General features: G+C 41.7%; 1 protein-coding gene, 1 long non-coding RNA gene and 1 other non-coding gene across 9 annotated transcripts in view; 1 reads left to right on the top strand and 2 right to left on the bottom strand.

The window, feature by feature from the left end:
• Positions 1-3,239: 3,239 nt before the first annotated feature.
• Positions 3,240-7,596, bottom strand: LOC116183236 (uncharacterized). The gene is made up of 2 exons (XR_004147808.2): positions 7,246-7,596; positions 3,240-3,643 (listed from the first exon to the last, which is right to left on the bottom strand). It is a non-coding gene; the product is annotated as an uncharacterized LOC116183236 (long non-coding RNA).
• On the bottom strand, positions 3,734-3,802 carry LOC116183348 (small nucleolar RNA SNORD123). The gene has a single exon (XR_004147948.1). It is a non-coding gene; the product is annotated as a small nucleolar RNA SNORD123 (small nucleolar RNA).
• Positions 7,597-8,184: 588 nt separating the features above from the next.
• SEMA5A (semaphorin 5A) overlaps positions 8,185-13,376 on the top strand; it is a 315,656-nt gene continuing 310,464 nt past the window's right edge. For 3 of the 7 annotated variants that reach the window (XM_021546911.2, XM_021546907.2, XM_021546909.2), the window contains exon 1: positions 8,185-8,340. The gene's annotated coding sequence lies outside the window, so the exon portion shown is untranslated. Of the gene's footprint in view, positions 8,341-8,630; positions 8,837-11,418; positions 11,443-13,376 lie in introns of those variants that run through there. The other 4 variants (XM_031503979.2, XM_021546908.2, XM_021546910.2 and 1 more) reach the window with 2 other exon arrangements.

Here is a 13,376-nt window from a genome sequence, read left to right as displayed (position 1 = left end):
AAAACCACTTAATAACTGAATTGGAGCTTGGCATAACTGCAAAAAATAGTGTTTTTTTCTCTTCAATAGCATGCCTGTACATCCTCTTCCTGCTTGAGTGTTCTGGAATGAAGCTTATTTATGAAATTCAGGTTTCACAAGTCAAATTCTGGCTTCCTAGAGCAGACTCAGGATAGATGTCCCCTTCTGAAACAAACCTCTTACAAGTTTTCAGTGTGTCAAATCAAATAATTATTATGCAATATTTTTAACAAAGCAGTTTTTATTATGCAAAATATAAAGAAAAGATAAAAATATTTTGAACATGATACTTCTGATTTAAATAATTTCAATAACTACAATGTTTTCAGGCTATGGAGAGGAATAAGAGTGATACATATTTAATAACTGAACTTATACTATACAGAATACTAATTATTGTTGAGGACAATAAGTCAAGCACTCAAATGTTAGGTAGTAATAGTTGGTGATTTGACTCTAGCTGGACACCAAAGCCACTCTGCCACTCCCTTCCTCAGGTGGGCAGGTGAGAAAAATATAATGAAGGGCTCATGGGTTGAATAAGGTTAGGGAGAGATCACTCACTCATTGCTATCACAGGGGAAACACAGGTGATACAACTTTGGGAAATTAACGGAACTCATTATTTATTACTTATTTTTTCAAGTGAAATAAGAGTAAGGTAACGTGAAGTATAATAAACCCTAAAAACAGCTTCCACCCACCACTCCCTCCTTCCTGGGCTTAACTTTATTACTGATTTTATACTGCAGCCCTAGCAGTGCAGGAAGATGGGAAAAGTCCTCAATGGACTTGTCAAACATGAGTCCATCCCACAGGCTGCAGTTCTTCACAAACTGCTCCAGCATGAGTCCCTTCCGTGCAATGCAGCCCTGCAGGAACAGGCTGCTCCAGTGTGACCCTGTGGGGTCACATATTCCATCAAAAACCTGTTCCAGTGTGGGCTTTTCTCTACGGGCTCACAGGTCCTGTTGTGAGCCTGCTCCAGTGTGGGTTTCTCATGGGGTCAGAGCTCCCTTTGGGCACGTCCCTGCTCTGGGATCGGGCCCTCCAGGGCCTGCAGGTGGGTCTCTACTCCCCCTGAACCTCCGCTGGCTGCAGGGGAATCTCAGCTCCAGCACCTGGAGCACCTCCTCCCTCTCCTTCCTCACCCGCCTTGGTGTCTGCAGGGCTGCTGCTCTCATGTATTCTCACACCTCTCTTCTCTGGCCACCATTATTTTGTGCAATAACTTTCTTTCTTTCTTTAATATTACATCCCAGAGGTGCTACCACCATCACTGCTGGGCTCAGCCCTGGCCAGCAGCATGTCTTAGAGCCAGCTGGCGTTGGCTCTCCTGGACACACCAAGGGAAGCTTCCAGCAGCTTCTTAGAGAAGCCACACCTATAGCCCTTCCACTACCAGAATCTTGCCATGAAAACCCAATACAACTGAAATTTGTATCACCAAGTGATCCTATTTCAATTTTCCTGCAGTGACACTACTTCCAATTTTTGTTCATTATGAAATATAACCTTGCTTATACCCTGAACTGACAATGTCACAATGCAGGCTTATAAATTCTTATACCTGTATAAGAATGAAAAAAACAACTCATAGTAGAAACTAGCTTCGCACATTTATATGGTCTGCCTGCAATAAATGGAAGTGCTTTACTTTCCCAGCAAAGCTCACAGCTGTTTGGGAAATGGTGGGATCTCTTTAGTTTTGGGATCACTATGGGACAGAGCAAAAAAATGAAGGCTTAAAGTTTGATGGCAGAGAGTTCAACTCAACACAGATTCTTAACAGATTTTTAGTACTGCTTATAGGCAACTTTTGAAACACATAAAAAAAAAAATGCACTTGCTAAATTCTCAAGTGATACCAACATGCACCAAAACTTTGTACCAAACAGTGGGCTGGGCTTCATTTCAAGTCAAGAAAGACATAGGTACCTCCTTAGACTCTCATTGCTCTAGTCTGGCCTGGGTTCAACTAGCAACAAAACAGAAGATCAGACTGTGAGGTCCTTTAGTGTCTGAGTAAAATCATCAAAGTAATGAAATTCAGTCGAGTTTGCAATGTGTGGGTTGGTGTGTGTGCGTTGGTTGCTTGTTTCTATTTCTCAGTAACAAACACTCGCTGGTTTTTAATTTATTTTCTCTTTTGTCTTTGCCTACTACTGCTTCTATATCCAGTTTCAAGTTGCTAAGAATTTTGCTCTGTAACAATTCCAGATTACAAAGACTGAGTTTAAACAACACCATCTAGCTCTTTTCTAACAGGCAACTGAATACAGTGTAGAAGTAACTGAGGAAAATATCACTTGAACTGGACTTGTACCTTTTATTGCTGCTGTCAAATGATCTGATAGGAAGTGCATGGCTGGAAAAATGCTTGCAATATGTCACGCAGCTTGTTAAGATCCTGACTCTCTTCCTTCCTACAAAACTCCCCTTGACAAGTACATCTACCTTATTGTGTTCACTGTCAGTCTTAAGAGTGAAAAGGCAGAGATCAAGTGAGATCATGGTCACATAAATATGCTGTCTGTGCCTAACTAAAGGGGTAAACAAACTCTCACTAAAGACAGTCAAACTCTTTAAAAGAAAACCCATTACTGATTAGTCCTTTTTTTGTTAATATCTACTTAACTTACGTGTATTTTTTAGTGGATTTAAGATTGTTATGCTCAAGCAAAACAAAAAGGTTCATACAGGGGTTTGCGCTAATTTAGATAAATCACTTTCTACAAGTGACTTGGATGTTTGCCTAGTTTGGGAATTTACTATTAAATAAAATTAAATAGCACAGACAATTCCACCACCACTTGGTAAGTTTGTTATAGGGCTCTTAGTGCTAGATCAGTGCCACAGAAATGTTGTATGAGTTACGAGGACTTCACAGCTGGTTAAAATTCCTTTTAGAAATTGTGAAGGTCTAATTCTACGACAGCAGGAGTTATCCACTCATCCCTAAAAAGGCCAGCACAAAACTGAAGTCTAGATGAGCTCAACGTCCTGTGTTTTAGACTGCTTGGCAGTGATAAAGTCTCATATATATATATATATATATATATATATATACACATACATATATATGTGTGTGTGTGTGTGTGTGTGTATTTTGTATGGTGTGTTAGTGTGTGTGTGTGCCCTCTATCTAAATTCCATTTGTACTGCTTGGTGATGTAGAAACATAGGAATTCAACATTAATGAATCAGGGACAAGAAAAGAGAGGAGCAATTAATATATTGCTAATATATACCCTGGCTTAGTTTGAAGAGGTGTCTCGGGGCTAATATGAAAAAAAAGAAAACTTAAATTAGTCTATATAAGAAAGTTGTAAAAGGCAGCAGAATATATTACCATCCAAAGTTGAGGGGAAAAAGCAAATATTTTTATTATGTATTAATATAAAAATATGTGAATCTTGATTCAAATTTAATAGCCCTTATGTCTCAGGTTTGTAACTTTACGTCATTTTAGTCTGAATTCTGACTGATGCAAGAGACCAGAGTTATTAATATTTCCTATTACTTCTACTCCTCAAACTTTATGACTGGATTTCTCCAAGGTATTCTTCATTCTCACTCCTATCTTCCTCTTCATTTTGAAAGCATCAGTTCAGGGAATTGGCTGAAAGATAGAAAAACAGACACATAAAAATTGTTTGACTGATGGTATTCATTGTAAAATATTTCTTTTTCTTCCTGGAGGAGATATGAAGGTGAATCAGGAAATGGATGGCATTTTCAGATCACATGAATCAGTACCCAAGAATTCATCATTTTCACCAAATATCTAACTACTTTTAGGGACTTGAAGTTAGATGGTCCTTATTTAGAATTCATATAATAACTCTTTTACATCTTCATATAATATTATATCTTTGTATAATAACTGCCTTATCAGTCAGACTTTAATGGAAAGAAAGCAGCAATTACTAAAAATCAGGTCACAGATTTCTAAATGTAAGTGAACATTTATTTATATAGCTGTGTTGAAAATATCTTATGCATTCATAAAAACAAACCATTTTGTTTATAAAGAGCTTTAATATTAGAAATGCCATGAGAAATATTACTTTATCTTTTTATCACAAATGGCAAACATAAACTCATCAGAAGAATGTCTAGTTCTCAAAAGCCACGTTTTAGACTCTCACCTAGCTTTCCCTAATTCATAGATATTATGGAGATCAGTCAGCTTAACCTTTAAATACAGAACATAACATCAGACAGTAGCCTAAGGGAAAACAACAAAGTTTGTAGCTATTGACGTTGACTTCCCTTTTATTTAAATGAAGAATTGCAATGGTGTCTTGCTAAGACAATGAAAATTATGTTCAGTCTGACCTTGCCCTGTGTCTCCTACTGGGCATACACAGCTACAGCCTCTCCTGGCCTGCTTTTTAATAGTGTACTTCCCTACCAGACCCATCTGAGGATGAGAATGGCAAACTTAAATCCTCTGGGTCATCTGCTTTCCTGGGGTGAAGAGGTCATTCCTATTTTTACATGTAACAACATCACAAGTCCCTGGTATTTAAATATGGCAGACTCATGATGATCCAGCCTTGCAAGATGTTGCTCAATGCCAGCAGGAATGCTAAGGGCTCACTCAACTCAAATTCAACAGGAAGAATACTTTCCTGAATATCAGTGGGAAAGAAGAAAGAAACAGTCATGCAGAGCTGATGATTAGGTATTTCAACAATGTCATGTAAGTCAGGTAAATTGAAGACACCAGACTGCAAAAACTCTTTGCACTTAAGCATTGATTCAGGAAAGGGTGCTTGTTTGTATGCACCATTCTTCTGCCTGGTCTGCTCTGGAAAGGCTCTGGTCACCAGTAGGGTTTCTCCTCAGGAATAAATGATGTGGTTAGAAAACACAAATGTAGGCAATTAACTGTGAGACTTCAAAGCTTTCCTCTGCCTGTTTTTCATGAATTAAACAAAAATGACTAATGTTTTCAATGGTCTGGAAAAAGTAACATGCAGTGGTAATAAAGACTCTGAACTCTGTGATCATGAAGCAAGCAAAGTCCTTTCCCTATGATGGAAGTATAACTCAAGCTTCAGTTTTACTAAAGCTAAGACCTTCTTCTTTTTCTATTTTTTTTTTCTTTTTAACCTGACTTAAACTTTCAGTTTGCTGTATCTGACTTTGTTTTTCTAAATGGTGAAAGAGTTGCTTACTATCCAAAGTGCTTTTGATGGGTACTGTGAATTCAGGCCTTCCCTTACACTGTGACTTTCCCACCTAAACAGATGGAAATCCACCCCCTTCCCTGCTTTTTAACACTCTTTATATCCTGCCACCACAGGAATGAGCTGAAATCTGGCTTCCCACCAAACTGGCCAGAAGCCTGAAGGTGCTGTGCAGCCTCTCCTCTTCCGACTGCAGTACCTTTACTGCTTCCCCATGCTGCCATCCCTTAATATGCTGAATCTGCTTTGTTGGAAGGAGAGATTAAAAATTACTAACAGTGAGAAATATAATGTCAGGAAAATACGAGGCAGAAGAGAAAGACGAGCTCCATACTGGAAGAAATGCTGGATGCAATGGACTTGAGCTTCTTTTTTCCCCTTCCTTTAAATCAGATAGCAGAGTTTTCCCTGCTGCTTTCTCCCTTACCCTTAGCATAATATTCCTAGATTATATTAGAATATCCTTATTTATTTTGGATATAGTAACACAATGAGGCTTAGCCTAGGATTGGGACACCACTGTGCAACTTGTGAAGAAACAAAAAACTCTCAGCGCCTACTTGCAAGGGTACGTCCGGGGATTGCATCACCTAAAATTGCTGGGCTCATTCACTCAACTCATCTGGTTTAACTCTGTAACTTAGACATAGCATAGAGTTGCATGTAACATTAAAAACGTTACAGTTTGTACCTTAATTTCAAACATGATTAATCTCACAGGTGGTTTCAGACATCTTTGCCCTTGAGCTTTTAAAATAAAATTAAATAAAATTAAGAATTGACATAATGACTGTTCTTCCATGAAACTGGTACAGAACTATAAAGTGCATGACTTAAATGCTCTGTGGGTGATATAAAGTCAATATGATTCCAGTGGAATTTTTTAGAATGTACTGTATGTACTGTATGTCATTAACAGAGTATAACATAAAGATATAAATGTGGTGTGTTTTGTTTTTTTTTTTTTTTTACTTATATGCCTATTGTTTCATAGCCAAATTGCAGACAAAATTTTAGAGGCTTAAATGTACAACACTCAGGGTGTAGAATTTTGATAGTTTTTTTTTGCTGGCAGTTAGTTTTGGATACACGGTGCTTACTTTTCACAGATAAAGTAGGGATGTTTTTCTTTTTTTACACAGCAGTTGAAAAAACAAATATATCTCCTCTTCAAAAACAAAGTCTAAATTTATTGTAATAGGTGGAGGTACATACGAAGTGTAGGACTTGTTGATTGGAAGATGTCTTAATAACAGTCCAAAGAAGTTAACAGCGTAGGTACATGAGTCATATTTGCACTTACTTTGATGGCAATTTTTAGATGTAAAATGAATTATTATATTTTCTGTACAAGTATTTTCTGCATCAGAAGGAAATCACATGAGAAAATGACCCCAAGCATTACAATAATTACAGTAGTGGCTTCTTAAACAGTATTGTTATAAATAAGGAAACATCCTTGTGTATCAGGGTTACATGACTTTATGAAAAAAAAAAAAAAAAGCTTGTTTTTTTTTTTTTTTAAATATCAAAAAATAATCAGAAAGAATGTTCCAAAATCCAGGACTTCATTCTAAAGATAATTTCAAACTTCTGTTAATGTTTCTACTTGAACAAGTTTCTTTTATATCCTAGCCAAAGTAAAATTGAGCTTGAAGTTTAAGGCAATTTGGACTTGGAACATTTGGCTTGCTGATAAGTTTTGATGCTAGTTGTTTTAATTAGGTAATTTTTATAGGATTACTCTAGCATGGATGAATTCCATGGCTTTGTTTGTTTTAATAAACTCTTACTGCTTTTAGTTTTTTAAACGATGGTCTTGCTGCAAACAACAAAAGTCAATTTCTGCTAAAGTTTGTAGTAGAAACGGGCAAATGCTATCATAAAAGAAAAAACCCAACTCTGATGGAATTAATTATAATGCACACATGAACAAAAATAACCTCCTAGGTTAATGCAGGTGAGCTGACAAAACACAACGGCATGCGCCGAAACCCGGTGAGCGCGAAAATGCGAACACACGTACCTGGGGGAGATGCTTACGCGCCCCCGCTGCAGCCCCGCGGTGCCACGTCTCACCGTCCCACGCACGCCCCGGGACCTTTATAGGGACTCTCCCAGGGCCTGGAAATCAACTTTTGGGGCTGACACGTCGATCGTGCCATGGCGGGGGGGGAGGGAGGGGACTGGAGAGGGCGGAGAGGGACTCGCCTGAGGCTCTTACGTGGCGGCAGAAATGCCAGCACCGCACTCCCCCTTGCAGCGGGGCCGGGGCCGCTGGTGCGGGGCTCCTGTTGCCTATGCGGTTCCTCGCCCGGGCCCGGGACACTGGGGCTGGGACACTGGGTCTGTCTGGCCGGCTGGCTGTGGCATGGCATGGGAGGGGTGTGGAGTGCCGCGGGGCGCGCAGCTTGGGAGCTCCCGGGGCGCTCCCGAGCCCCTTCCGCCCCGGGAGTCGCTGGCGCCCAGCCCTCCTTCGCTTTCTCTATCTGCTGTTCCCCAGTTTCGGTACAGTGCCCCGACACCGGAGCCTGGTCGAGCCCCGAGCAGCGGCCGAGAGCCCGGGCGGACCCGGCACCGGCGGCGCTGCCCGCGTACCACCGCCTCCCCTCCCTCTTGCTGTCGCTCGCTGCAGCTCGCCAGGATTTGTTGTGCTTAGTTGTACTGGCGCTGAGGCGCCCCTGCTCAGATCTGATGGAAAGGGAGCAGCCTCAGGTCGTGTTTTTGTGAGCTGCGGTGATTAAGGAATAAAAGGAAATAAAAATAAAAAACCCAAACCCCAAGGACAAATATCTCAACCAGTTGCAACTTCTCAGCTGGCCCGGAGGGGGGAGCGCGGGGGAGGGCAGGGAGCAATGCGAGATCGCCCCAGCCCGGGGCAGCGCCGGCTGCGGGACGAGCCGCGCCGCGCCGCGCCCCGCATCGCCGGGGCCGGGCGGCCGCGGCTGCTCCGCCCCCGCGGCAGGGCGCCGGGTCCGGCCGCCGGGCGAGGCGCGCAGCTGCCGCGCCGCAAACTTGGTGCGAGCGAGCGGAGCACGGGCGGCTCGGCGGGGCTGCGGCCATGGCGGCGTGAGGCGGGGAGCGGGCATCAGCCCGCGGCGAGCAGCCCACGGCGCCTCAGGTAACCCTGCCGGCCCCTCTTCCCCCCTCGCCGCAGCGGCGCTTTGGCAGCGCCGCGGGCATCGCGCGTTCCCGGCCGCCCTGCCCGTGAACGGGGCCGCCTCCCGCCTCCTCCACCCGCTGCGCCCCGCTGTCCGCCGGGCGCCCCGGGGGGCTCCGGGGCCGGGGTCCGGGCGGGAGCGGCGCAGGGTGCCGGCAGGGGGAGCCGGCTGCGAGGCGGAGCGCCGCTGCCGCTGGGCTCCGGTGCCGCGGAGCGCTGCCGGCGCTCGGAGCCCGTCTCGGGCATTGCCCGGCCCCACCCCCGAAAGTCCACCGAGCCTTTCAGAACGGGCGGGCGTTCTCCCCGTAGTCGGTGCTGTTTATCGGGACCAGGAAAAAACAGACGGACAGGAAGCCGCATCTTCAGAGGGGCCGGAGCCCGGACCGCGGGTGCTCCGCGCAGTGGGACCCTCGCGCCGCTCTTGCCCTCGGAGCGCGTTCTCGCCCAGGAGAGTGAGGTGCGTTGCTGTCGCTGAGCCCCGGCTGCGGAGAGGCAGCCGATGGCTCAGGGACGTTTCGGGGGGTTTTGTCACACTTCAACAAGTGAAGTTTGCTCAGGTTCATCTTCTGGTGAGAGAAGAAGTGGCGTGAAAGGCACCGTCAGTTGTCTGAGAAACGTGGGTCTTCAGTGGGATGTTCGTGTAGTGCGCTTTGAAATCCCGATGTATTTTTATTCTCGCTGTTTTATTTAACCGCACTGTCTTTGGTCTGTGGCGTGACTGTATTTCGGCACTTTCTGACTTGGGGAGTTAGAGTTTATCATTCCACAACGATGCAGATGGAAACACCTCAGTCAATTGTATGCATATATCGTTCTGTGAGCATTGTTTACCAGATAAATGACAACTATTAGGGCTTCTTGTATCATTCCAGATGATGAGTCTGCATTGTAGACTGACACAACGATAATCTGCCCGGGATTATTCCTGGGGGAAGCTGGAATGGGGGGAGCTGTCAGTGCATCTGCTCCTTCAGCAAACCGGACTATAGGCAGGAGAGGCCTGTGCATACAGGAACACGCAGCCTTGTGAAGATGTTTAGAATTTGTAATATTATAGCTGTGAAAAACATTCTAAAACTAAAACATGGTGTTAAAATTATAGTGACAGCATTTTCCAGGAGCCCTAAGGTGCATCTGAAGGTGTTACTTTCTGAAAGCTGACTAACCACTCTTGGTTTGAATTTTGGTGTAAAAGCCTGATGTGATGCTAGCCAAGCTGGAGTGATGTAGAGTAGATTTTTTTTTCCACGTAGTGGAAATTGCACTCAAATCTTATTTCTAGGAGTTTGAGCATCTCCTGGTTGTTATATAAGGCTGACTCAGTTCAGTAAAGTTTGACTTAGAATTGTTGTACTTGCTGATGTCATATATGTAACACATAGTCAATCAAAAGTGTATTGCTGCCTTGAAAGGCTGAGTTACAGCCTTTGCTACTTTGCTTAGTAGAGTGAATGATGTTGGTAGATTTCTGGATTGTGTGCTGTGTTCCCACCTTCCTCTCTATCAAGTACCAATAATATAACTTTATTACATTTACTAATGAATTAATCTCATTTTCTCATTTTAATGCTGAACAGCTGTGAGGAGTCCTGCTGAGAGCTAAGGTTTTGCTCTGGAGTGTGGCAGTTTACTTGTCTGTTTGAGAGGTTCTTTTGAACTAAGTAGTGTAAACACTGGCTTCTGAGTTGTACTGCTTATTCCTTGGGCTGTTGTTACAAAGATTTGTTTTGGTTGACAAAGCTGAAGGCTTTAATATCTGAAGTGTCTCATTTCTTTTAATCTTTAACTAGTGCTGTTTTCATAAAATACTTACAGGTAGTAGGAGTGCCTGTGCACTTTGTAATGATCCATAAACATGGTTGTAGCAGGTTTGTTGTACTCATTTCCTGCTGGGCAGAGATGCAGAGTGTGGTAACTGTATTGCTGCTGTTTTCAGAAAAAAGAATTGTGTAGTCATTTATTTTTCACTTTCTTTTCCCCCAGCCACTTAGTGAAACCACGTGGATTCTGACTTCTGTTGATATAGTCTTGTACAAATACAGGATTTTCAGTGAATGAAGTTCATTACTTTTCAGGGAGTAGCTGTACACTACAATCTGTGAACTACGGAAATACAACATAATTATCCAGCAAGTTTTGGTTTTTGTGTTAGAGGTTGCATGCAGGAATTCAGCCAAGGGAACAGCTAAGCTCCTGGGCTGAGCAGGAGCAGAGAGACCCTTTTCTGCCCTCTGGTCTGCAACAGCTTTATCAGCAGTGTTGTCTGGGTCCGATTTCTGTGCTGTGGGACACGTAAGTGGATTGCTGATACTGCTATCAGTTGATAGTAGGTGTGTACTACCAGTACTATCTGTTGATAGTGGGGAGGAGGGTGTGTGAAATCTGGTACTGTGCTACTTCATGTAAAGCAGTATCTAGTAATTGGTTAGTATGTTGTGATGATGGACTTCTGAATAGCAGTGAAATATGATTTAGCTTTAGATTTAACATTTGGTTTATAAAATTTTGATATGCTTTTGATGTTTGGTAATGTATGTTCTGAAGTTACTATGGCTCCTGAGATGAATTGCTATTGCTATTGCCGTAATTATAGGAAGCAGCACTGAGGTGCTTCTCCTTTTCAGTAATATCATTTTATTGAAATGTTTAATGGGCATTCTTGTCAATGCAGAGTTCTCCAAATTATTGTTAATCAGTCTGTTTGTCTTTATTATAATCTTTTTACCCTCCTTGGCATGTGTTTGCATTCCTATTTGGAAACAGTGTTAAGTTACAGCCTATATATATTCGTTCTCTTCTAATGTGTTTTGCAAAACTGTAGCTGCTTCCAAAGAATGAGTTCTTGTTTTTTTTTTTTTAATTTTGTTCTATTTTTGTCAAACACTATAAACATTTTTCAAACTGACCCTTTTGAGGTATGTTTGCCAGCTATTGGCGGTAGACTGGATTTCATTTCCAGGCTGCAGCATTGCAGCTGTGACCTGTGAAAGGCAGGTGGCACTCTGCTATTTGCAGTTCTTACAGACACCTGGGGAATGCCACAGCCCGAGCTGTATACTTCAGGTATGGTTTGCTGTTAAATCTGTAGTTGCTAAAACGGCAAATTGTTTAAAAAAAAAAAAGGTTGGGGCTTTTATTTTAGTTTTCTTTATAAATATGTTCTATGATTTCTTTAGGAAATTTGCCAGTTTGCATCTAACTATAGCACATTTGTTTAACATTTGTCAGGAAGGTAGCAAATGTATACCAAGGTAAAGATGCCCAAACTTCAGTCTAATTAGTTTTTTGCTGGTATGTATATTCCAAAGTATGAAGCACTCAAATCTTTTGTAATTTAGTGGATATTTTCATGCATCTATTCTTAAATTTGTGTTTTCCCATGGGTACTTTGATGCAATCCAATTATCTGCTGCGTAGTATCAACTCTTTATCTTCATATATAAATATATTAATAAAATTAGTCTGTTTGGGGAGATTGATTTTGGAAGAAATTTCCTGATGTCCCAGTATACATTAGAAAGTCAGGCAACTCACAAAAAAGCTGATGTTTGTCAATGGTAGTAGCAGAAGACTGGGATTTGATACTTAGTCTGCACTGAGACCTTTGCAATGAAACTCTTGAGTTAACTGTTGAAACTTATCTTTTCAAATATTATCTTGGCTTTGCCAACAGTTTGAATGACTTGTTCGGAAAGTTTAAATGCTGTTAGCTGTGCTATAATTTCCAGACTTACCTTCAATTAGCTTATCTGTTATGAAGTTTCTTGCATGATAGACGTATAATACAGCTTTTCATTCCTTCTTCACTTTTTAAAATCAGGATATATCATTGAGCTCCAATATACCTTAGAATTGTTGGATCTTAATTTCTGATAGAACTAGTTAATCTTTTAATGGTTACCGACCTCAGTAGTGGATATTAGTTTCATTTAGGGGATGTTGATTGAGCAGCTCTGAATCTCTGGCAAATAATATTCTGATTTTTTTAATCCCTTGCTAGATGAATAGCAACATGCACCCATTTTGCAGTATTTGTTTAGTTTAGGAGAAGCTCAAAGAAATTATAACTTTGAAAATACCGAAATGCATACTTTTACTTTTCTCTCTCTCTCTCTCATACTAGGATATATTCTTAGGCATTACTAAATATATGTGATGAACAAATTAGAGCACCTGTGATGGCTGCAGGATTGGCTTATAATGGGAATTGGGTGTGCTGAAGAAATGGGCTGTACTATGATTTTCCCACTTCTTTTCCCCACCTCTGTCCAAATTTCAAAATTGGGCTGCTGTCTTTTGTCCTATTGTCCTTCTGTGAACTGCTAGACTAGTTTGAAGCCCAGAATACTATTGAAATGTTAGACTTATGCTTAATATAAAGTTAACTATAAGGCCTCTGTAGCTAGGGAGAGAATGTTTTAATAATTTGAGGCCCTGTTCTTCTGACCCACAGTAATCTTATTGCTGAATCAGTAATTTCTGTTACTGGTGAACTCTACAAAGGCATGAGAATAGTATTTGTTTGTAGTTTTAAAAATTTTTAGGCAGTTGTTCTTCACTGTGTTTTCTTCAGCATACAGTCTCTTCAGAAATTCCTGTTGCCTTTTTCTTTCACTGTTTGTTTGTACATGTTTTTTCATTGTGTCATTTTAGTGACCTGCTTTCACTGGAAACACACAAACTTTTTAATTGGCAAATGTTTTGGAAGGCTCCCTGGGAGCATGGCTGAAATTACCTTCTTGTGGGAGAAAATGTATGGGATGAAATAATTTCTGTTGATAGGAAAATCACCAAGTACTTGAAGAAAAACTCCTGGCCTTGCCAATTACAGGAATACAGGTTATGTGTGTTGCATAGTGTCTGGAAGAGTTTTAAGGTTTCTTTACTGACTCATAGTCAAAGCTGAAGACTGGAAAGAAATTATACACAGTCTTTGGGCTGTTACGTTACTTAACATGAGTTCAGTTGCTGATGGTCTCTTCTCTTGATGGTCTCAC

This window comes from Lonchura striata, chromosome 1, assembly GCF_046129695.1.
Source record: "Lonchura striata isolate bLonStr1 chromosome 1, bLonStr1.mat, whole genome shotgun sequence".
Classification (NCBI taxonomy): domain Eukaryota; kingdom Metazoa; phylum Chordata; class Aves; order Passeriformes; family Estrildidae; genus Lonchura; species Lonchura striata.
Note: the sequence above shows the minus strand (reverse complement) of the source record. Positions and strands in the feature narration are given on the sequence as shown.